Consider the following 22,698-nt stretch of genomic DNA (forward strand, 5'->3'; position numbering starts at 1 on the left):
CATATTTTCTTGAAATCTGTTAAAGCTAACAAAGTAAGGAGCAATAGTGAAGTGTTGGACACTCAATGTTCCATAGCCTTACTGAAAAGGTATGATAATTTTAAAGATCAAACCATTAGAAAACGTATGGGATACTCTGAATCAGAATCATATGGTAAGACATGAACTTACAAACAACTTTTTCGAGCAAATCAAGTATAAGTTTAGAGTTTGTGATTTGTGAATCAGATGAATTTGACGTGTTGTTGTCATTTTGCTTCTCTGTCCTAATCAGGTCGATCAAATCTTGGATTACAGTGTTAATGATTTGTGGGATTACTTTCTCGAAGAAGTACAGATACCAATCCTCCAGAAAAGAAATCAAGCATAAGTCTAGAGTTTTACCTTTTCAATATTTCAATAAATAGAGTGACGGATCGCTGCTTCCCTTTGATACGTTGAACATCTGTTGAGCAGCATTTGCATTTCTCAAGGCACGCTCAAAGGAGGACCCTGTAACAAAATTTGATGAGGACAAGATGACAGTTCCTACATATTTTAGACATGATTTAACAGAAGGCCCAAGTTATTGTTTACAAACTGCCTGTAGTTGATGTAAAATGATAAATCAGAGGCATGAGACTTTTCTGTCCTTATCATTACAAAGTGATTTCTTGAGTGTAGCCTTTTGGAAGCCGATTTCTTTATTTTCAAAGACTCAAAGTTCGTATTTCAAAGTTTCAAAAAAATCTGAAACAAAATACTAGAGACAGGCAATGATGTATGCTACAAATGGTGCAAAATCTCAATGCAAACTGATTTGTGTTATAGGCTACACAAAATTGACAAAATGTGACAAAGATAGTAGTCTTGAAATGTGTACTGTTCACTATAAAATTTGCCAGAATTTGTCATATTTATGCAACCTTGAATATAAAGTAATTTGCATTGAGATTTTACACCATTGTAGTATACATCATTGGCTATCTCTAGAATTTTGATTCGGATTTTTCAAAATTTTGAAATACGAATTATGGGTGTTTGAAAATAAAGAGCTACGTGTAGCTTGGCCTCCGTTTGAAGTTTTCCGTGATTTCTTACCCTTTTATGTGCGAAATATGCCAAAAATAAATAAATGAGTATCAATACGCTCACCTTTTATCATCCATTATTCCATCTTGATCACCAGTCCAAAAAACGTGTGAACATGCATAGACTGCTCGGTATTGATCAGGCTTCTTTAGAAGTTCTGCTGAGTACTGCACAAAAACAGAGGTGATGTCATTTACAATAAAGGCTAGCTGAATAGATATATTTGGGTAATGACAGAATTTAGAAACGAAATAACAAAGAAAGAAACTGTTACCCTATTGTCTTATGAGAGAGGGTGTCTCTATTTTCAACACCAAGTTTACTCATCCGCTGAAGGGCTCCAATAATTAGTTGAAGTGCAGTAATCTGGGCCTTAGAATCCTGCTCATGGCATGGAGCCATTACAATGAAAAGATAGAACATAAGTGTTAAAGCACTCAAATGTCCTAACGCATGCATAGCAAATGACATTTATGATATGGCCTAGGGCGGGCATAGAGGAAGAGAGGGTGGGGATCATACCACGATTTCTTCTTCATATATAGGATAATAAATGCTTGTGTAAAGAACTCATAAGCGGATGGTTCAAAATCACAATCATTGGCAGCCTGCTTAAAAAATGCAGTCACACTCATTGGCAGCCTTCATAAGAAATGCAGTCAATCAATAGGAACCAATGTAAAAGAGAATCAGTCATTTGTTCCAACAATACCTCTGTGCATTTAGATATAGTCTGAGAGACAGTTCTGTACAAAGAACACATGAGAGGGAATGGTCCGGAAAATGAAAATGATGACAACACCGATGAATGTGCACAAAAATATATATAGGTGCACAGGCCTACACAGCCTCAACAAGATGAATGTTTGCACTTGGGGTGGAGGATGTCGACATGAAGAAGTTTTAATTTGTCTATCAAGGATAGGATTCTCTAACTACTTAACATCGATTGCCAACTGTAAATATAATGCACATAAAAAATGTGATCTCTCGAATCTGGCTATTTAAAAGAGGCAGGGAAATAAATAATATATCAATATATACATCAAAATGTAATTGACAAACTACTCTATGATGTCCATGTGATCATGTCTGCTCCAAGAGTGAAATTCACAAAGTTAAAGTGTATGCACAAGATAGAAAAACCTGATGCAATCTATATTACAAGCAGGAAGCTACTCAGAAAAGCATAGCACGAAAATGTTTTCTGTCTACCGATTACTGTTTGCAGAAGTTTTTGATTACCAAAACCAAGTCCTTCATATTAAATTGGCATGTAATGATAAGTCAAATAGCTATATGATACCAAATGGAAAATCTGCATGTCTATGGTAGGATTCTACTTCTTGCACTGGTGGGGCTGGACAACAATACAAACATTGGGCGGCAATGAGTCAGACCCATTTATTGGAGATGATAAAAAAAAGAGCATTACAAATTGAACACTAGGGGCACCAATATAAAATAAAAATAAACACAGGGAATTACATTTACAGGGACAAAGTTTACCTCTTCTTATTTTTGTTCACAATCTTCAGTTGCTGAAAACTATCACTACTGTCTTGGTCTATTCATAGTTCCATACCACTATGATAGGTCCTTATCACACTATCATTAACCAGCAAGACAGAAGTCTAGAATAAAAATTAATACAGTAGTAGTAATTGAGAAATTATTGGGTGAACTCACCCATTCAGTCAGGAATTGCTGGCCCTTGGGTCTGTTAATATCGAAACAGAGGATGTTCCATCATCAGTATTATCGTACGGAATTTCCGACTCCGGGCTGCAGCTCGGCATCACTTCGGGGCCTCGGATTGAAACCGTATCCTCATCTTCCACATTGCCTGCGGCTTCGCCATCTGAATCGCTCGGCTGGGGCTGCGGTGGCAGAGGAGGAGATGGTTCCTCCAGCTCTTTCTCGGGTGACCTCACCAGATTGAGCCTGGCAACTTTGGGCCAAGAGCATTTCATGATGACCTGCATGCCGCGTCTCTCCTCGTGCTTCACATCCCTGAAGAAATGCAACACACACACACACAGCATTGGTCAATTAGGGGTTACCACCAGGAACAACAACAAATGATTAAACTGCCAATATAGAAGAAAATAAGCTAGTGTGGCACCGTCAAGACTGTCAAAGTTACCTGTGTAGCACCACCCAGCTCGCATGCGCTCGCTCCGACTCGGCGGCCACTACGTCGCCGGAAGGCTATGCCGCGACGATCATGACCATAACGTCTACCTGCAGCAATTAAACAGCGGGAGTTACTGAACTGAAGAAAATTCAGTGGAAGTGACATCTGAACTGACAAGCCGCTGCTGACTTCTTTTCTTTTGATGTGAAACCGCTGCTGACTTTGCTTGGGTCGTAGAGTCCGTGGAGCCTCGGCATCATCTGTGCGTTTGTCCAAAGTCCAAACATATTATATTAGAGAACAGAGGAAGTACCATAAAAAAGCAATGGCATACCACTGTCAGGATAAGTATGAAGATATCTGAAGAAATGGACTAAATAAAAGTTACAAGTCATGCGTAACTGGAAATTGCCATTATAGCCTCATCATCTTCACAAGAAGAGAAAATCTTTGCCACTTGAAACAGCAAACTGAACATCTCATATATCTCATACATCCTCGGGTGTGACCTATCCTCCGCATTGAAGAGTGCATCTCGTTATTCACCTTGATCCAGCTCCAACCAGGGACTTTGCTTAAGCCTCTATTCTTCATTGCCCTCTGCACTATTGCTCTGTCACTCCACATCTCAAGGCCAGAGTACATGCTGGAGAGGGAAATGTAAGTTGAGTGCTGTCTAGGTTCTGCCACTAAAGATGGCTCGCCACTTCACTTGCCAGCTCCATATACCCATGGATTCTGCAAGCACCCAATAGGGTCATCCACATCATGGCATCTGGTTCAAATGGCATGGAGTCAATGAGCTCTTTTGCTTTGTGAAGCTGCCCATCCCTCCCATACATATCAATGTCACACACACAATGCTCTCCATCCGAAGAGGAATTCCATACCTAGTTTCCATTGCATTGAGAATTTCTGAATCTTCGTCCACTAGAAATCAGAAAGGTAACATGATCCAAAGTAACCTTTTGTTCCACCATCTCGTTGAAGTGGCTATGCACAGTTTGTGCCTGTCTAGACTGCGCATAACCAAACATCATAGAGTTCCAGGGCATAGAGCTGCTCTTATCGGCCTCCTCAAAAGACTTCTTTGCATCATCGAGAATACCAGTCTTAGAGTACACGAAGATCAGTGAGCTGGAAACAAAACTAGTGGAAGCAACCCAGAATGGATGATTGAACCATGTACTGTATCTGTCTACCTAGTAGAAGTACAGCAAGGTCTGAGCAGGAACGCAAAGCAGCGGCGAATGCATATTCATCAGTTCTAATATTTTGCTGAATGCATACACATGAAGAATCTCAGGGCATCGGCACTCATACTGTGCTGTGAGTACCCAGTTAACAAAGAATTCCAGGAGACTGTATCCTTGAGCAGCAAAGAATCAAAGGACCTGTGCGCATCTTCCATCATGGAGTTTTCACTGAACCTAGCATACAAAGAAATCAGAGCACTGCAAACAGGCGTGACTCCTTCCAAACCATTCTTGATCACCATGCCATGAATTACTCTCCCCACACACTTATGATACTGGTGAAACTGTACACGTCAAACTGAACTCCACTATCTTGCATCATCCGAGCAAAGCATCTCATCGCCTCATAATCCATTCCATGGCAAGTGTACGCTCCAAGCATCGGATTCCATGAGATCAGATCCTCACTATCCCCAATCCCATCAGATATCCTTCTACATTCTGAAAGGGCCCCACATTGTGAGCACCCAGTGATTGCTGCATTCAACACTGTCAAGCGCAATGTGCATCCATAATTCCATAATCTGCCCAAGCAATTGGTGCATCAAGAAATGATTAGAGCCATCGACTGCTGGGAGTAATGCCACGAATGTAGCCGCATCTGGAACAAACCCCTCTCTCTATCTCTCCATGTAGAGAAATAACTCTAGTGCTTCCTTCACCTTCCCAGATTCTCCATAGCCGGCAATACGAGCATTCCAAGAGACGGTATTCTGCTCCGGCATTCCGTCAAACACACGGTGAGCATCCGAAATGCGGCCACATTTGGCATGCACACCAAGCATGGCGCGTGCTGAGGTCGCATTTGAAAGCGAGCGGCTGCAGCTGGGTGCCGAGAGCAGGGCACCGTGAGGCAGCAGCAAAGCGGAACATCGTGTTGGCAGCGACAACCTGCGCGTGCATGGCTCGGAGGAGGCTCCATGCGGCGTGACACGTACGCGGTGAGAAAGGAGTTCCAGGAGACAGGGTCTGGGCAGGGCCACCGCTGGTGCCACCACCGGCACAGCGAAGGCCGGCCACTGGAGGTGGCCTTCTCCGTCGAACCAGGGTCAAATCTTTGCTGAACTGAACATTTGACAAGGCCCAGGATGTTGCAGCTCTGGGCTGGACCGAAAGCTCTACTGCTTCTGGGCCGAGTATCTGCTCCTGAATTGAAAATGGCAGATTGGACGTCGTGATCTAAAAAAAATAAACGATTCGCTTAAAAGCAAAAAATACTAATGCGGTGAGGGTGTTCGACCTTCAGATCTTCAGTCTGACGCTCTCCCAACTGAGCTATCCCCGCTAATTGTGATGGTGTGTAATTAAATGTACTTATTCAAGACATTACATCAGCCATATCCAGTTCTCAGCCAGGAATACAGTTTGGTACTCCGAATCCGCGGTCGACCTGCTCGTGACCGCAGCCGCACAGAGCGAAAGTACTAGATGACTATTGAGCTTGATTTTGTGGAATCAGGCCACTAAGTCCAAGTTTCAACTTTCAGCACATCGAAGAAAGTTGTTCCAACAAGTGATACCGCTATCGCTAGCAAGAATGAGGTAGATGATTGATGCTTGCAAGTCAACTGCACGTCGAGGAATCTGGATTTATAAACCCTGTCACTTCCGCGGTATATATACTCTCGCAAAGCAGGGTATGCGGATGCGGTGTGCCGACCAATCGTCCCGACTTTCAGCGCAATCGTGCACCTAGAGGCTACACACGTACTAGGCCCTCTGCGACCTAATGCAATTGATTATGTATCTTCGGCCATCTTCAGTCGCGTCGCCTAACTAATATTAGAAGTGATCGGTTGAGAATGCCGACACGTGGTGCCGCCTTTCTAATGCGGCCGCTCCTAGTCGCGTATCAAAACGCATCGGTGACCCGTTTTTTCTCATTTATGTTTTTGCAGTTTCTATGTTTTGAACAAATTTGTTTTTACAATATTATTTGTAATGAAAAATGCGATGAATAAAATAATTTGAAGTTAAAGTTTATTAAACCGCCGACATAGTTGATGACTCCCCTTTGAGCATCCACGAATGCTTTACGAGATGATTTTGCACTTGGCGATGAGAATTTATGTCACGGATTTCCGGATGCATGGTGAGCAAAATCCGCTAGCACATGGTGATCAACATCCGCAAGAGGACCTTGATACTCACAGGGACCAACAAGGCCATTGGCTCGAGTCTTGCGGTTGCTCTCTCTAACAATGTCGTGTATGATCACACAACAATGCATCACCTCCTACATTTGATCTTGAGACCAGGTAAGAACAGGGTACCGAACAATAGCAAATCGAGATTGGAGCATATGAAATACCCACTCGACATCCTTCGTGCGGCTCTCCTGGCACTCTGCAAGGCGTGACTTCTTCTGATCCATAGGCTCGGAGATTGTCTTCACAAATGCAGTCCATCTTGGATAGATTCCATCGGCTAAGTAGTGCCCCTTGGAATGTGCATGGTCATTGATCTCAGGGTTATATGGTGGATCATGATCTTTAACTAGTTTCGCAAACATAGAGCGTGGTGCAGCGCGTTGATATCATTGTGCGATTCGGTCATGCCAAAAGAAGAATACAAAATCCAAAGATCTTGATCTGCCACAACTTCAAGTACCACATTGTAGTATACATGATGCCATGTGTACAAACCTTGCCAAACAAATGGACAGCTTTTGCATGACCAATACATACAAACGATGTTGCCAAGCATCACAGGAAATCCTATCATTGCGTTTTCTGCCATGATCCTAGCAGTCATTGTTTCATTTGGCCATCTCAAATAGCAGTCTTTCCCAACCTTTTTGACCAGCATCCTCGTGGCAGCGGTGCACTTGTAGATTGATGAGAAACTAGGGGTACCAACAGTGTCGTGCTTCAACACGAAGTACTTGTTGAACTCTCTAACGCCATGAAGAATTAGCATGAACACGTCCTTGCTCATCATGTAGCGCCTCTGAAAATTAGCGCGTATGTTGCACATCGTAGAGCAAAGTAGTCGGTGTAGAGCATGGTTTGACCTTCCATCCTATATGGTGGGGTTTCCATTTCTTTCTCCCATGCTTCAAACTTCCACGCAGTGGCCTCTTCTTTTTCTTCTCGGTGCTATGCATTTTTGAACACAAGTGAGGATCGATAGGGGCCCTTGGACGTCGACGTCAAAGGCATCCTCCTCCTCCATCGAAATGGGTGGCGGTGCGAGGGTATTGTGTCACGTCGAACAGAAAAAACTTTGGAACCTGCGGCTTGGCGCGGACATCTGTCCAGCATGTCTGAAGTCCTTTTAGGGACTGTTTGGAAAAACACGATGGGAGATGCTCTAAGCATGTTGTGACAGTAACAGGAGCGCGTAAATTAAAAGCAATCCTGCTCCTATCACCATGTTCATGTTCAGTGAGTTGGTAGCGCAACGTGCATGGAAGTCCAACAAATGTAACAGTACGTATTCGAGTATGTTTCGGGAGAGCATCGCCACCTGCGCGTCAAGATTGTCCGGCCGGCACGGAGCCGCATGCAGCGCGCGCATGCACGTGCAAGGAAGACCAGACCAGAACGAGACAACTCTCGCTTGGACTTCACCTGGCAAGTTCGCCACGGATCATGCGGCCGCCAGGTTGCCTCGCCGGCCGGACAAGGCATTAGGGCATCTCCAGCGGCGCGACGCATTTCGGACGTCGAAACGGACGCGTCGTGTCCGTTTGCGTAGGCCGAAATGGTCGAAATCGTCCGGGCGTCCGTTTGCGTTGGCGGGTGGCTCCAGCGGCGCGACGCATAAATTTTTTTTTTTCATTCATGCAACCATAATTTACGTTAAAAAAATAACATTAAAAAGCCATAAAGGCGTGCTAAAAGTTGCTACTGCCTACTGGTCGTCGTCGCTGACGAGGTTAATGAACTCCGGCGTCGGCCATGGAAGCTCGTACGCCGGCGGTGGAGGAGGTACCGCCGCATGGGCGAGAGGTCGTGGCCGGGGATCCCACGCCGAGCAGAGCGAGCGGAGCGCGGTCGTTGGAACGCGCTCGGCGTAGCCTGAGGAGTCGCCGGCCTCCCCGCGCGAGCGCCGACTCCCGCGCAGCCGGATTGCGAGCCCCTCCCACAAAGCGAGCTCGTTGAGCTCGTCCGCCGCGCGCTGCTGGCCGGTGCCATGGCAATGGCCTCATCCTCGAAAGGTCCGGCGGCCGGGTCTCCGGATCCCCACGCCGGCCGCCGTCGTCGTGGTCGTAGTCGACCATGTGGACGTCCTCGTCCGCGTCCCTCCTCGTCGTCCGCGTCCCCGGCGTCGTTCTCTTCTTCTTCTTCGGCGATCTCTCGGTCGAAGAAGTCCACGTCGCCGAGGTAGCCGGCCGCGGCGGCGCGCGTCGAACTCCCACGTCCCGAATGAAATCCGAGCTTGTAGGAGTTCGGCCGCGTACGCCTCATCCTCCCGCAGATCCGGCGGCAAGATCCGCCGGCGGCGGCGCACCTCGTCCCGCCGCTCTCGGCCCTCGCGCGCACGCGGGGGACCGGCACGCGCCGCGAGTTCGGGTACCGGCCCCCTCCCGCAAGTTCGCGTCCGGCCATGGCACGAGCCGGTTTTCCTCCCGTAGCCGCCACGCGAGCTCAACGCGGACGTACCGGCCGACCCTTGCCTTCTTGCGCGAACGCGAGCCGCTTGCCTCCTCGGTCGTTCTTCGTCTTGCCGAACGGCCAGCATTTCTTTCCCATGGCGTCGGTGGGGTGGAACCGGGGGATTTGGCAATGATTTGGTCGTCGAAATGGACGCCGGCAGCGTCCATTTAAAAGGCTCCGACGCCATATCGCCTTCAATGGCCTCGCCAGTGCAACGTCTACTAGGCCGCGCACGCTCGCGGAAGCCGAGGCACGCCATTAACGCGGCCCTGCGAAGGCTGCAGCGCGCCGCCCGAAGTAATGCTGCGGAAGACGAAGCGGTTGTGCCGCTGCTGGCGGGCCCGTCGCGAGGACCGAGCGGACACTTTGCGCGTCGCGCAGCGGCGTCCGCTGAGACGCAAACCTGGCGCATATTTGGGCCAAGTTTGCGTCTCTGCGGACGGCCCGGTCGCTTTGCGTCGCGCCGCTGGAGGTGGTGCACGACGCATTTTCGATCACGGCGGACACAAACGGACGCTCGCGCCGCTGGAGATGCCCTTAAAATGGAGGGAACAGGTGAGGGTGAGTGGGGGCTGCCTGGCAATTAGGGCTAGCTCGTACAGTTCGTACGCGATGGATCGACCTGACGTGTGGGGTGGACGGCATTCACTTGTCCGGATGAAAGTGGACAAGTCCACGGAACGGCCGCGTTTGCCCACGTTAGCCGCATGCACTCTAAGCAGGATTAGCAGGAACCTGCGTCCACCATGCATACGGGCTTCGCAGGATTAGCAGGAACCTGCGTCCGCGCGGGATCGCTACTTACGCATGTTGTGCCAGTTCGCTCTTCCGCTGTGTGTCCTAGCTCTGGCAGTTCGCTCTTCCCCTGTGTGGCCGGTGCCGTACTATTGCATGCATTTTGGTCTACAAACTAAACAAAACATTCATGTCTAACATGAAATCCCTTAGAATATTGATCACTTTCTAGAAAAAAAAACTGTAAATTAAATTTCTTGCAAAATTCATGTGAAACTAGCACAACTATTCAACTGAAGCATTTCTTGCAAAGTTCATGCGAATTTCATAACAAAACATGCCATGTTGGTTTATACCTAAACATTCATAACAAAACACATACTTAATAAAGCAGCTCTTATGGTTAGATTAAATCTAACGACATCCAAAACATGGCAAGAAGCATGCATTCAGCATTTCTCAGATATAAATTGCTTGATTTCATCATAAGAAAAGTACTCCAGCTCACTGGCATACATGCGTGCTTCTAATCAAGGTTAGGATGCTGCCAGTGAACACGATGCAGACATCACACCATCACACCAAAAAGATAAGGGGCTTGTACAGTTATAAGTTGTTCGAGCCTCAATCTTCCAAGGAAAAATACATGACCAGAGCAACCTTTGAAGGTTTTCCTTAGTGCAGCTTCGTCCAAATTCCTACATATAAACACAAGCTTGTTGATTCTCTTCTCATCAGGCTCCCATGGCTTCGTTGGGCATCCTTCCAGCATGGAGTGCACACCCTACGGTTTTTAGTTGTTGTCAGTAGCGAAATTGTCGTAGTAGATAATACTACCAGCTGGCCCTGGACAAATACTGTTTGGATGTTTCTCCCAGCAAATACAGATGCCAAATGACAGGATTTCGATGCTTATTGAGCTTCTCAGAAAAAAGATAGTACTACACACAAGTTGTTTAGAAATCAGTACTTCACAAACTAAGCAATATATAAAAAAATCGGGAGACACAGCCAAGTCTGTAAAGCCATTCACCAGGAAATCGGGAGACACAGCTAAGGGGTTTCAAATAGATCGACTGTTAATATACACCAGGAAAGAGACTTCAATGGGTTCCAAAGGATGAAATTATTGAACATCCTTGTCACTTAAAATGAACCGGATAAACAAAACAGGGTAAACCAGCATGGTTGAGGTCAGTGGCAGAGGTCAATTGACAACACAAAAAATTGGTGAGCAAAGAAACAACAGCTACGGATACACCAGAATTGAATCCATAAGTCACAATACTTGACATCATTGCAGTTTTTTAAAAGTTTTGACGAGATAAACCAAGCATACACCATAAACAACAGCTACGGATACACCAGAACTTTATGCAGTGCCTAATTAAATGCTTGTTAAACACATGACTGTATCAGGAAATAGAAAGTAGTGCACCCTTCAGAACATGATAAATTCAGAAATTTTACTAGTACAGTAAAGCTAATCTCCCATGACAATATGGCATGCACGTTAGCTGAACACCACAGACAGAGTATTGGTTTTCATCTTTAGCTAACTTGAGGACAAAGTCCAATACCTCCAGGACAAAAAAAACACGAGACACATGAATCTCTTTGACCAAGGTATATAAGAATCCAAATAAAAATGTTCCCCTAACACCACATGGGCATTTCGACAAGCAACTACCGGATGGAGGAATGACATCTTAGCAAGAATTGACTACAGCATGTAATAATCCATCATAGATTCAGCAGTCGGCCGGGCTCACCTGAGAACGGGCAATCGGCTCCTGCATCTCCTCCTTCATCCCGACCACTCCCGGCACCTCCTCCTCCGTTCCCGCCACCCGCGGCATCTCCTCTTCCTTGCCGCCGCCCCCGGTATCTCGTTGTCCTCCTCCATCCGCAGGAGGCGACGGGGACAGCGCCGGCTGGCCGAGGTGTCTTCGAGGACGACGGGGAGGTGCAGCCTAGGGAGGGACGACGACGGCGACAAACGTAGGCACCGGCGGCGCAGGTCGGGGATGGACGGAGCGGGCGGACGGCAGAGCCTATCGTGTTTCGGTGTTTGGAGGCGCAGAGAAGATGGACGGCGGCGCGGGTGGGGAATGTGCGGGTGCGGGCGGCGGGCCGAGAGGGCAACGCAGGACTGGGCCACAAAGCCCGCATTGGGGTAGCAGGTTGTCCGCGACGCCACGAGGCGTTTTTTTGGCGGCGCGGCTTAGCGGGCCTGCGGAAGCCTGCGGCCACTTTCATCTAGATTCACTTGGAGCTGTCGCGATTGACCGGACGGCCAGGGTCACAGAACACAGATCCATGCATGCATGCATGTGAAGGCTGCAGTCTGCAAACGTCCGTGCCAAGTGCGAACGCGCAAGCGACGAGCTCCGGCGTACAGTTCCGAGATGGCGCGCGCGCGCATGGCAGATGCCATTTCAGGGAGATCGGCTGGGCCGCGGTCCGAAGTCTTGTCGATAGAGTGCGGAAACATGGCCGGTGTGCGCGCGCGCGCGCCCCCGGCGTCGCTCGGCGACAGGCACGCCGCGGTGACCATTCTGTCTCCTCCATTCCGATCGGCGGGGACCGAAGCCACCCTGACGCGCCCCCTGGTCCTGCTCTTCTTAACTCGCCTCGGTCCTGCTCCTGCCCAATTTGCGCATATTTACATCAGGCATGCCAACTCGTCGACGGGAAGAAGGGAGAAGGAGAAAGCTCGTCGCCGGCCCTTGTCCGCGTGTGAACGACAGCGCACCCAAATTCCGCGCGTAGCCACAAAACCTGACTGCCGGCCCGCGACCGCAGCACATGGCTGGAGGCTCGCGGCGTCGCACGTCTTCAACGACCGTAGTACTCGATTGTGTGAAGCAAACAAAAACTGCAGAGCTTGGACTTTGCTCCGTCGCCACATGCATGTCGACGATGAATGGCGGCTTGGCTAGCACATCTTTCTGCGCACTGTAGAGTGGAGCCAGGGCGTGCTGAAATACCGGCCACGGCACGCGGATTCCGGGAAGGCTGCGATCACGATCATGGAGGTACAGGGCTGCAGACTAGACTATGTACTCCGGCCAGCACGCGTGCTACGGATGAAAACGCCCCAGTCTAGGCTGTGATCGGCGCACACTAATGAACTTAGACTGATAAGAGCGTAACTAGTTAAGAATCTCCAACTCCACGCTGCTCCATGGAAAGAATTCCGTGCGCCCTAGCGTTTGTGCACCTCAATTTTTGGAGACCAAAGCCAAACGAGGCAATCACATGTACGGAGTACGTACAAATTATCATCGGCCCCAGCGGCACGAGCTTTCCATATACTCTTGCTGGTTCTGCCAGACCGTAGACGCTAGTTCATCTTAGGCTGCAGCTACGCGGGAATCTTCAGACTTTTGCAGTCACAAGTCATCATGCCAGTACAAAAGCGGCATGCCCATATCACATGCGGAAACCTAGTTTTTTTTCGTAACGGAGGTAAAAACTTTGCCTCACTCATTAATTAAGAAGAGAGTGCACAGTTTTTATGAGAAAACCATGCGAAAACCTACAACAAGAGGCCGCGACGACCCAACACAACGGGTCGCACCCACTCTAGCTAACACAAACGACCACAAGACGACACGAACGAACACTCCAACACCGCACTGACAAGGACACTCCATGGCATTGGGGTACCCGTCAATGAACTGTGGATCTAGGAAAGGCAGCAGCCAAGGTGGCGAGAAAATCGCAAACCTCTCTAACGACGACAGCTCCGGGCTCAGTTGCCAACAACCCTGACTTAACAACCCCATCAGCAATAGGAACCAAACGCCAGGTGGACACAGGCGAGGAAGAGACTGCAGCATCAACAACACAAATCTTCTCAAAGCCAAGTGCCTGACTCGGCGGAGAAGCCACAGCCGAGATCCGGTGCAAGTCGGACCTCACTTCCTCGATGGAACGACACATAACCACATCATCACGCATGCGGAAACCTAGTTTTACTCATGCGGAAGTTGAGTATCTGCCAAACGCTCCCACGCATTTCTATCACCAAAAATTTGGGTCGGTTCGTGGACACAAAATTAGTTATTGGGTTATGATCTGCGTCTCGGGGTGTTCTCAGCGAGGAAGTTTATACCTGAGGGCCATCTCCAGCGGTCCAACGCATTATCGATCACTAAAAGTGATTGTCTACGTCAATGTAGGTTGGCAGCGGACACGAAATTAGCTGCCTAGTCCTGATTGACTCTTTCCCTCGGGTAGCTCCAGAGGCCCGATCCATTTTGTCCACGCACTCTAGGTATGTTTGAGTACAACAAATGCATCACAAAAAGGTAGATTCAAGAGACATTTAGGCCATTCAAATTGTGGCATCACTGGCTCAAATAACCAGTGCACCAGGTTGCCCCTCGTCACTGGCCCGAGTAGAAATTTGGACCCAAAAAGATACATTCAAACTCACTATAGGAATCAAAATTCAAAGTCTAGGCTTATGAAAAAAAATTAAAAGTCTCTCGCACACCAAGTTCCGGCCAGCATATCGGGCAAGCAAATCGCCTTGAATGTTCTTCTACCAAAGAACACAACTCTGCTTCGCCAACATAGATCAAATGAATGGTGTCGACATCTCCATCACATCCTGCTCCTTCATCACCGGCGGTGTTTCCAAGGCCACCGATGCTTGGGAAGCAATCATCGTCTTGCGGGTGCGATCATCATACGTCTCGTGCCATGCCCTCGCCAATGGATTGATGATGTACAATAAAGTTGTGAAGATCTTCGCTTCCTCCGCCAGTTGAAATGCATCTGCAAGAGCGGTGGTGGGTCGTACCTCTCATTTTAGTATGTCGATGACAAAGGGGACGCGCTCCTTGAATAGGCGATGGTGGTGCTCCCTTGAATGTGTTTGGTGCCAGTGTAGAAGTCGCACCTGCCTTCGGATTGTGTGCCTCCGAGGCCGCCTCCGCCTCGCTGGCCATGCGATGCCTTTTGCGGTCCGCCGTCACGAGATGGCACCGATCGCGCTCGACCTGCCAATTTTTATGTGTCATGTCTGCCGACTTCACCTTCAACATTGCATTGTGCGGCTTGTCCGTCGTCATTGCCTGCCTCTTCGAAGGCATGTCGGCAGCCAAGGCGACAGGGAGGGCATGCTCTCGGGGGAAGAATAATGGAGTGGGAGGGGGAATTAGGGGAATAGATAGGGTTTTGGGTTATGTGGTTGCCAGTCCGGACCCCCGAGCGATATCTTACGTGGACTTGAGGGCCAGCGCCCCCACCAAGCCCTTGCGCGTAGGGCTGATACATGATTCTTGGCGTTTTTATTAGCCTCCAACATGTGCTAGGGAATTACCGGGGTCGCGTGAGCTTAAAATCTAGTTGACACCCTCAATAGGCAGGTGTCGTGCACACGTTGACGCGTCCATACCGCGCACTATCTATAGCTAGGGACCTAGGGTGGTAAGGTGGGATTCCGTGGGATTTCACTTATAGTGTATTTATTTTTTCCTAGTTTAAATTTAGTGTCAAAATTTATACTACAAAAAAACAAAATGCACTACAAATTGGATTTAGGTGGGATTCCACCTGACATCCCATCCATAGCATGCAATGGGAAATGAAGGAGATTTCAAAATGGGAAAGGCCATGGTTCCCATCCAGATAGCGCTATCATACCATAATCCAATCAATTTGGCAGCACGAACTGGGTTAGAGTGGCCTCACGCTAGCTTAATTAGCTTTGGTCATCATCAAGGAAGAAAGAGAGAGATCGACACGACACGCACACCATCGCCGATCCACCTGACCTGGTGCCGCAGCTTGCGACTCTGCTCATAATTTTTCGGCCCCTATAAAAGCTGCACGCTCGCTTGTCTCAACGTGGAGCCGAACCACATTAAATGCGCATGCACGCGCACGGCCCATCGCCCAGTCTCGGCAGCCGCCTGCGGCGAGCCAGCGATTCCTCACCTCCCCGTACCTGTCCAATCGCCTCGTCAGCAACTTCAATGCGCGGCTCTGCACGGCCACGGCGCGCACACCCACCGGATCGCTTCTGCACGCCACCAGAGGCCGCCGCGCCACGGGATCTAGCCGGATCAGGCTACACCGCCTACAGCAAGTCAGCAACCACAGACGAAATAAGGGGCATCCAGCGGGGAAATACAAAGGAACTCTCGGGTGCAACGCACCCCCATACTTGGAAAAATTTAAAAAAATTAAAAATAGTTTTAAAAAAATTAAATTTTTTTGGAAATCAAAGATGATCAGGTATTGTACCTGAAACAAATTATTTTCCTAGGAAATTACTTTTATTGTATCCTGGGTAAAAAAACAAACTCGAAATGACCCATGACGAGGTACTATTCACTTTATTTTTGTCATAATTTTGTCTTTTTTGCCCTGGAGTTCATGAAAATCATTTCATGTCCAAACATTTTTTTACGAATACAAACTTGATCATCTTTTATTTCTAGGAAGATTCAAAAAAAAATTTGACTTTTTTAAATTATTATAATTTTTTTGGTCTATGGGGGTGCGTTGCACCCGAGAGCCATAAGTCCGTTTCGGCATCCAGCGGCCAATCTAAATGGTTCTCGGATATCCGAACTAATTCGCGTGGATATTCGTTTCAAAGAGGAGGAACAAACATTGATTGGATGCGCGCGCTTGAGTGGCACGATTCAAACGAATCGACCTGCCTAGACTCATTGACCTATCAAATTTAGAAAACCGATGCGTCAGCGCGGACATCGAGTGCCGTAGGTCTGTTTGGAAGCGACCCTGCTGCAGAAAGCTAACCGGCGGCAGCGTTTAGCAATCAAGGTCGTTATTGACCACTGCGCACTATACCTCAATTCCCACGTCGGTGACTAGGCCTTTTACAATGGTGGGGAACATCGAAGGCGAAGAGGGGTGGTACCAGCGGCAATCTGGCAGGGTGGGAGGGGAGAGCGACGAAATGGGGTTATTTTCCTCTACGGTCACCGACATCGCTTGCCGACGCCATTTTCAGATCCGTTTGAAGGAGTGACTCATTGATTGTAGAGCATGGGAGCTTCGGATTATAAACAAGCTTTTGTCAACCGAAATAGGGCTTTGGAAAAGCTGAGTGGACAATCCTTTTTTTAATCTAGGGCGCCCCAAACCGTTTGGAAGGTCTTAGATGAGACCGAGTGGAAATGCTCTTAGGATGTGCGGGAGCGCACCCCGGCCACCCGGGTTCGAGTGCTGAGTTTAACACGGGGCTCAGGGAGTTTTCTTCTATAAAAAAAATGCCAAAGGGTGCTAGTGCCTGGGTTGGTCTCGTTTTTTTCTCTCTTAGAAACCTCTTTTTTCACACGTAGTGCATGGTCTTACTACAATTGTCGTGTGCTGTTCCTTGTGGGATTCATATCGGCCATAACTTTCCAGCACGGCCGATTCGTCAAAGGGAAACAGTCATATTGTACGACGGTCGCCTATGCCTGAGTTACTGACGTTTGTTGGAGCGATGAAAGAGTTCTAAGCAGAGTGCGAATTTTTGGAAATGTGTAATCCTAAATTTAACTAAACTTACTCTGGTATGTCAACTTACATAGTTAACCGACCACCAATTACAGAAATTTTAGAAAGGGTGAGTTTTCTTTATACTTTTCATTTGACTAGTTCAGATGCACGTGTGTTGCCACGGGTACTCAAATTTCATTTTTTAATGCCATATGTAATTCACAACTCACCGGAAAAGAAAGTAATAAAAGAAAAGGGAAAAAAGGAAATGGTTGAGCCAGGCCGGAAGCCGACCTAGCTCAGCACCTTCCGCACCCGAGCGTGCCAGCGAGCCACGCGGCATGTCAATCCCAAACCTGTTCCATCCCTCAATCTTCAAAATCCACATCGCCGACACAGACCCTAGCTATCGCGGAGCATGGCGACTGATGGCGGAGGACAAAGTGCATACTTCCATGGAGAATACGGGCAGGTCACCTGCACCTGTCGGGGTGCAGCCAACACGCGCCAAATGACACATCGGGCAGCGACGAAGGCGGCAAGGTCCGATGTACCGCATCAGGGTCCGCCCAACTGATGCCAAGTGATACGTCCAAAACGTATCTACTTTCCCGAACACTTTTGCTATTGTTTTGCCTCTAATTTGTGTATTTTGGATGCAACTAACAAGGACTAACGCTGTTTTCAGCAGAACTGTTCGGTGTCTCGTTTTTGTGCGGAAATCCAACTTTCGGGAAAAACCTCGGGATTTTGACAGAAGGCCCTATTTTCCCGAATGTGACGGAGCCAGAAGGACAAATCAAGTGGAGGCCCGAGGGCCCCACACCATAAGGCGGCGCGGCCTAGGGGGGGCCCGCGTGGCCCTATGGTGTGGCCCCCTCGGCTGGCCTCCGACGCCCTCCTTCGGACTATTTATCGGCCTCGACCTAAAAACGCACGGGGAGAAGTCGAAGTCGCCAGAAACCCTCCAGAACGCCGCCACATCGCGAAACTCCGTCTCGGGAGCCAGAAGTCTCCGTTCTGGCACTCCGCCGGGACGGGGAATTGGAGGAGATCATCGCCATCATCACCGCCAACGCCTCTCCATCAACCAGCCATGCTTCCCCCATCCATGTGTGAGTAATTCCCCCGCTTTAGGCCGAAGGGGATGGTAGGGATTGGATGAGATTGGTCATGTAATAGCATAAGATTGTTAGGGCATAGTGCCTAGTATCCGTAGATGTTACTTTTATGACATTGTTGCAACTTGTTATGCTTAATGCTTGTCACTAGGGCCCGAGTGCCATGATCTCGGATCCGAACATGTTATTGATTCATGAAGATATTCGTTGTTTATGATCTTACACCGCAAGTTGTATACACATGTCACTGTCCGGAACTAATGGCCCCGAAGTGACGAAATTGGGACAACCGGAGGGGATGGTAGTGATGTGAGGATCACATGTGTTCACGGAGTGTTAATGCTTTGCTCCGGTACTCTATTAAAAGGAGTACCTTAATATCCAGTAGTTTCCCTTGAGGCCCGGCTGCCACCGGTTGGTAGGACAAAAGATGTTGTGCAAGTTTCTCATTGCGAGCACGTACGACTATAATTGGAACACATGCCTATTGATTGATTAGTACTTGGATACCGTTTTATTATTATCTGCAAATGCCCTGCTATGATTGTTACATGAGTTTCTCTCATCCATGCAACGCCCGTCATCCGTCCCCGTGCCTACGGTATTTTAATCCTGCTCGTTTACTATAATCACCACTGCTCGTCTCTGTTACTCTGCTCGCTGTTATTTTACTACGCTATCTGCTATAAAACTGTTACTCTTGATAAACTCTTGCGAGCAAGTCTCGTTTCCAGTGCGATTGAATTGACAACTCCGCTTGTTAAGGCTTTCAAGTATTCTTTGTCTCCCCTTGTGTCGAATCAATAAATTGGGTTTTACTTCCCTCGAAGACCGTTGCGATCCCCTATACTTGTGGGTCATCAAGACTATTTTCACGGCGCCGTTGCCGGGGAGCATAGCTTTATTTGGAAGTTCACTTGGATTGATATTGTTCGCTGCAAATTCTCCATCATGGGTAAACCTCGTGATACTAAGGTCGCCATATTACCATCCACTACAAGAAAAGGTACAACTCGAGTACATCTCGTTGCTCTTGATTCACCATCCGTGATAAGTAAACTTGTTTCACCACCACAAGCTTCAAATGCTCGGTACTTCTGCTGAATCTGAAAATTCCTCTTATAATATTGATGATGCTTCGCCGTGCTTGATGATAGTGGTTCATTGGGAACTTTTCTAGATGCTACAATTGCTAGGTCTAGACAAATTGAAAATACCGAAACTCCCGATGTTACTACACTCGTTAATTCACCTGAACTTGAATACTCTAGTGATGATCTTGATGAAGACTATGTGGAACTTGATGATGATTTTATTGAAAAATGGCTACTATCGATGCAAGAAAAATTAAAAAGTTGCTTGCGGAACATGCTCGTTAGATATAAAGCTGTCTCCTGGTCCTAAATTTGCCACATCTCCTATAAACATTAAGGATAAAGATTATGATTTTTCTCTTGATCTATCTCATATAGCTATTGTTGAGAAAACACCATTTTGTGGTACTCGAAAAAGAAAGTGCTTGTTGAACACATGATTGAGTTATCTACTACGAGTAGCTTGTTTTCTGATGATGTTAAGAAGCGTACTTACTTTGTTGCTAAAATCTTTCCATTCTCATTAAAGGATGACACTAAAACTTGGTATAATAGTTTGCCACCTAGTTCTATTAAAAGTCCAAAAGAATTGCTTGATGTTTTCTTCCGGAAATACTTTCCTGCTAGTGCTCAACATGCTGCTTTGCAGAGAATTTATAATTTTGATCAGGGAGATGGAGAGAAATTGCTTGAGGCTTGGGCGAGATTTTGCTCTCTTATTAGAGCTCTGCCTGACCATGATTTGGAAAAGCATGATTTACTTGATATATTTTATAGTGGACTAACCATTGAGTCTAGGGCATACCTGGATAGTTGTGCTGGTTGTGTTTTCAGGAAAAGAACTCCAGACGATGGTCGAAGAGTTATTGCCTAAAATAGGCCGGAATCATGATGATTGGACTACGCCCGAACCAACTCCAACGCCAATATTGAAGAAGAGGGGTATGATTAAATTGAATGATGAAGATATGAGGGAAGCCAAGAAGTCTCTCAAGGAGAAAGGTATTAAATCTGAAGATGTGAAGAATCTACCTTCCATAGAAGATATATGTGAGACAATTCCCCCTTCATCCATGATTGAGGTAAATTCCCTTCAGCGCTTTACTAGGGAAGATATTCCGTATTGAAAACCTCCTGCGCAATGCTTAGATGAGTTTGATAATTATATTGTTAAGCAAGAAAATTTTAATATGAGAGTAGAGAATCATCTAATGGAAAATTCTCAAGCTATTAGTGAATTGCATGATATTGTGGAGAGAACCTCCAATGATGTTAAGATGCTTGTTAAACATTTTCATATGGTTCAAACTCAAATTGATCAACTCACTAAAGTGCAAAATGACTTGTTGGGAAATAATGCTAAAGAAAAACATGCTTATGAAGTAACAACTAGAGGTGGTGTCTCTACCCAGGATCCTCTATATCCTGAAGGGCATCCCAAAAGAATTGAACAAGATTCTCAACGAACTAAAACTAGTGCTCCATCTAAGAAAAAGAAGAAGAAACATAAGAATGTTGTAGAATCCTTTGAACCTGTTAATGATCCTAATAGTATTTCTATTTACGATGCTGAAACTGAAAGTGGTAATGAACATGATAAAGATAATGATAAGAATGATACTCCTGATAAAGAAGAGGTTGAAGAAGAACCTGAGAAGCATGCTAAAAATAAAAAGTATACTAAAGAAGATTTTATTGCTGAGAAACATGGTAATGAAAGAGAACCTTGGGTGCAAAAGCAAATGCCTTTTCCTGCTAAGAAACTAAAATCAAAGGAAGAAGAACACTATAATAAATTTTGTGATTGGATGAAACCTTTATTCTTGCAAATCCCTTTGATCGATGCTATTAAATTGCCTCCTTATTCAAAGTATATGAAAGATATTGTTACTAACAAAAGGAAAATCCCCAATGAGGAAATTTCCACTATGCTTGCTAATTACTCTTTCAATGGCAAAGTTCCAAAGAAGTTGGGCGACCCGGTATACCTACTATTCCTTGTTCTATTAAGAATAATTATGTTAAAACTGCTCTATGTGACTTGGGCGCCGGTGTTAGTGTTATGCCTTTTTCTCTTTATAAGAGACTTTACTTAGATAAGTTGATACCTACTGATATATCTTTGCAAATGGCTGATAAATCTCTCGCTATTCCTGTTGGTATATGTGAGGATGTTCTTGTTCAAGTTACTAATAACTGCTTGATATTAACCGATTTTGTTGTGTTGGAAATGCTCGAAGATGATAATATGTCCATTATTCTTGGGAGACCTTTTCTTAACACCGCAGGGGCTGTTATTGATTGCAATAAAGGAAAGGTTACTTTCAATGTTGATGATAAGGAACACACCGTCTATTTCCCCAAGAGGATTGAAAAAGCATGCGGAGTTAATACTATTTCTAATATGAGAACTATCAAAGTTGGGACTATCGATTGTCCTATATATGAGCCTAAAGAAGAATATCAAACTCTTGTGATTGGATCCATATCAATACAATTCAAGGTAACATGATTGATTTGAGGTTTATTTCTTCATATGCTATGTAAAATTTATTTGGTGGCAAGACTTGATCAACCTTGTTAACAAATACTTTTTATATGCATAGAGGAGGTAAACAACATCTCTTTCTTCCTCCACTTGCTCTAGTTGCTGTAGCACTTTTAATTTGCAAAGTTCCTTAGTTAATTGGAGATTTCAAAAAATTCCTGGCGGTAATAATAAACTTAATACCCGAAATGTGCATTTTTCAAAGTTTTCAAAAATTCGCGAAAATTACACCGTTGGTCCCATTTTTCGACGAGGCACCTGGGAGTACCAGAGGATGACCTATGGGGCACCACGAGGTGCCACACCACAGGCCGGCGCGGCCGGCAAGGGGGCCGCGCCACCTCGTGGTGTGGGCCCCTCCTTGCCCCACTACTTCATCTCTTTCTCCCGAGCATCTTCTCTCTCCCGAAAAAACTCGAACCAACTTTCTCTCACTCGCGTTTTTGCTCAAGAGCTCAGGATTTTTCGATCTCTTTGCTCAGCCCAGATTTCTGTCTGAAATTTGGCACATTTGCTCTCCGGTATGTGACTCCTTGATACGTCCAATTTGCATCACTATTTTATATCATAATTTGCTGTTATTCATTGATATATTTCATATTGGGACACAATACTTATGTTATTTCATCTATTTTGCATTTTCATGATTATTTGGAGATCGAGCA

The 22,698-nt window shown here is 46.5% G+C and overlaps 1 pseudogene; it reads right to left on the minus strand.

Annotated features, from left to right (window-relative positions):
- Window positions 1-2,768: 2,768 nt before the first annotated feature.
- On the minus strand, window positions 2,769-7,440 carry LOC124694861 (annotated as a pseudogene).
- Window positions 7,441-22,698: the final 15,258 nt, after the last annotated feature.

Source organism: Lolium rigidum, chromosome 3, assembly GCF_022539505.1.
Source record: "Lolium rigidum isolate FL_2022 chromosome 3, APGP_CSIRO_Lrig_0.1, whole genome shotgun sequence".
Classification (NCBI taxonomy): domain Eukaryota; kingdom Viridiplantae; phylum Streptophyta; class Magnoliopsida; order Poales; family Poaceae; genus Lolium; species Lolium rigidum.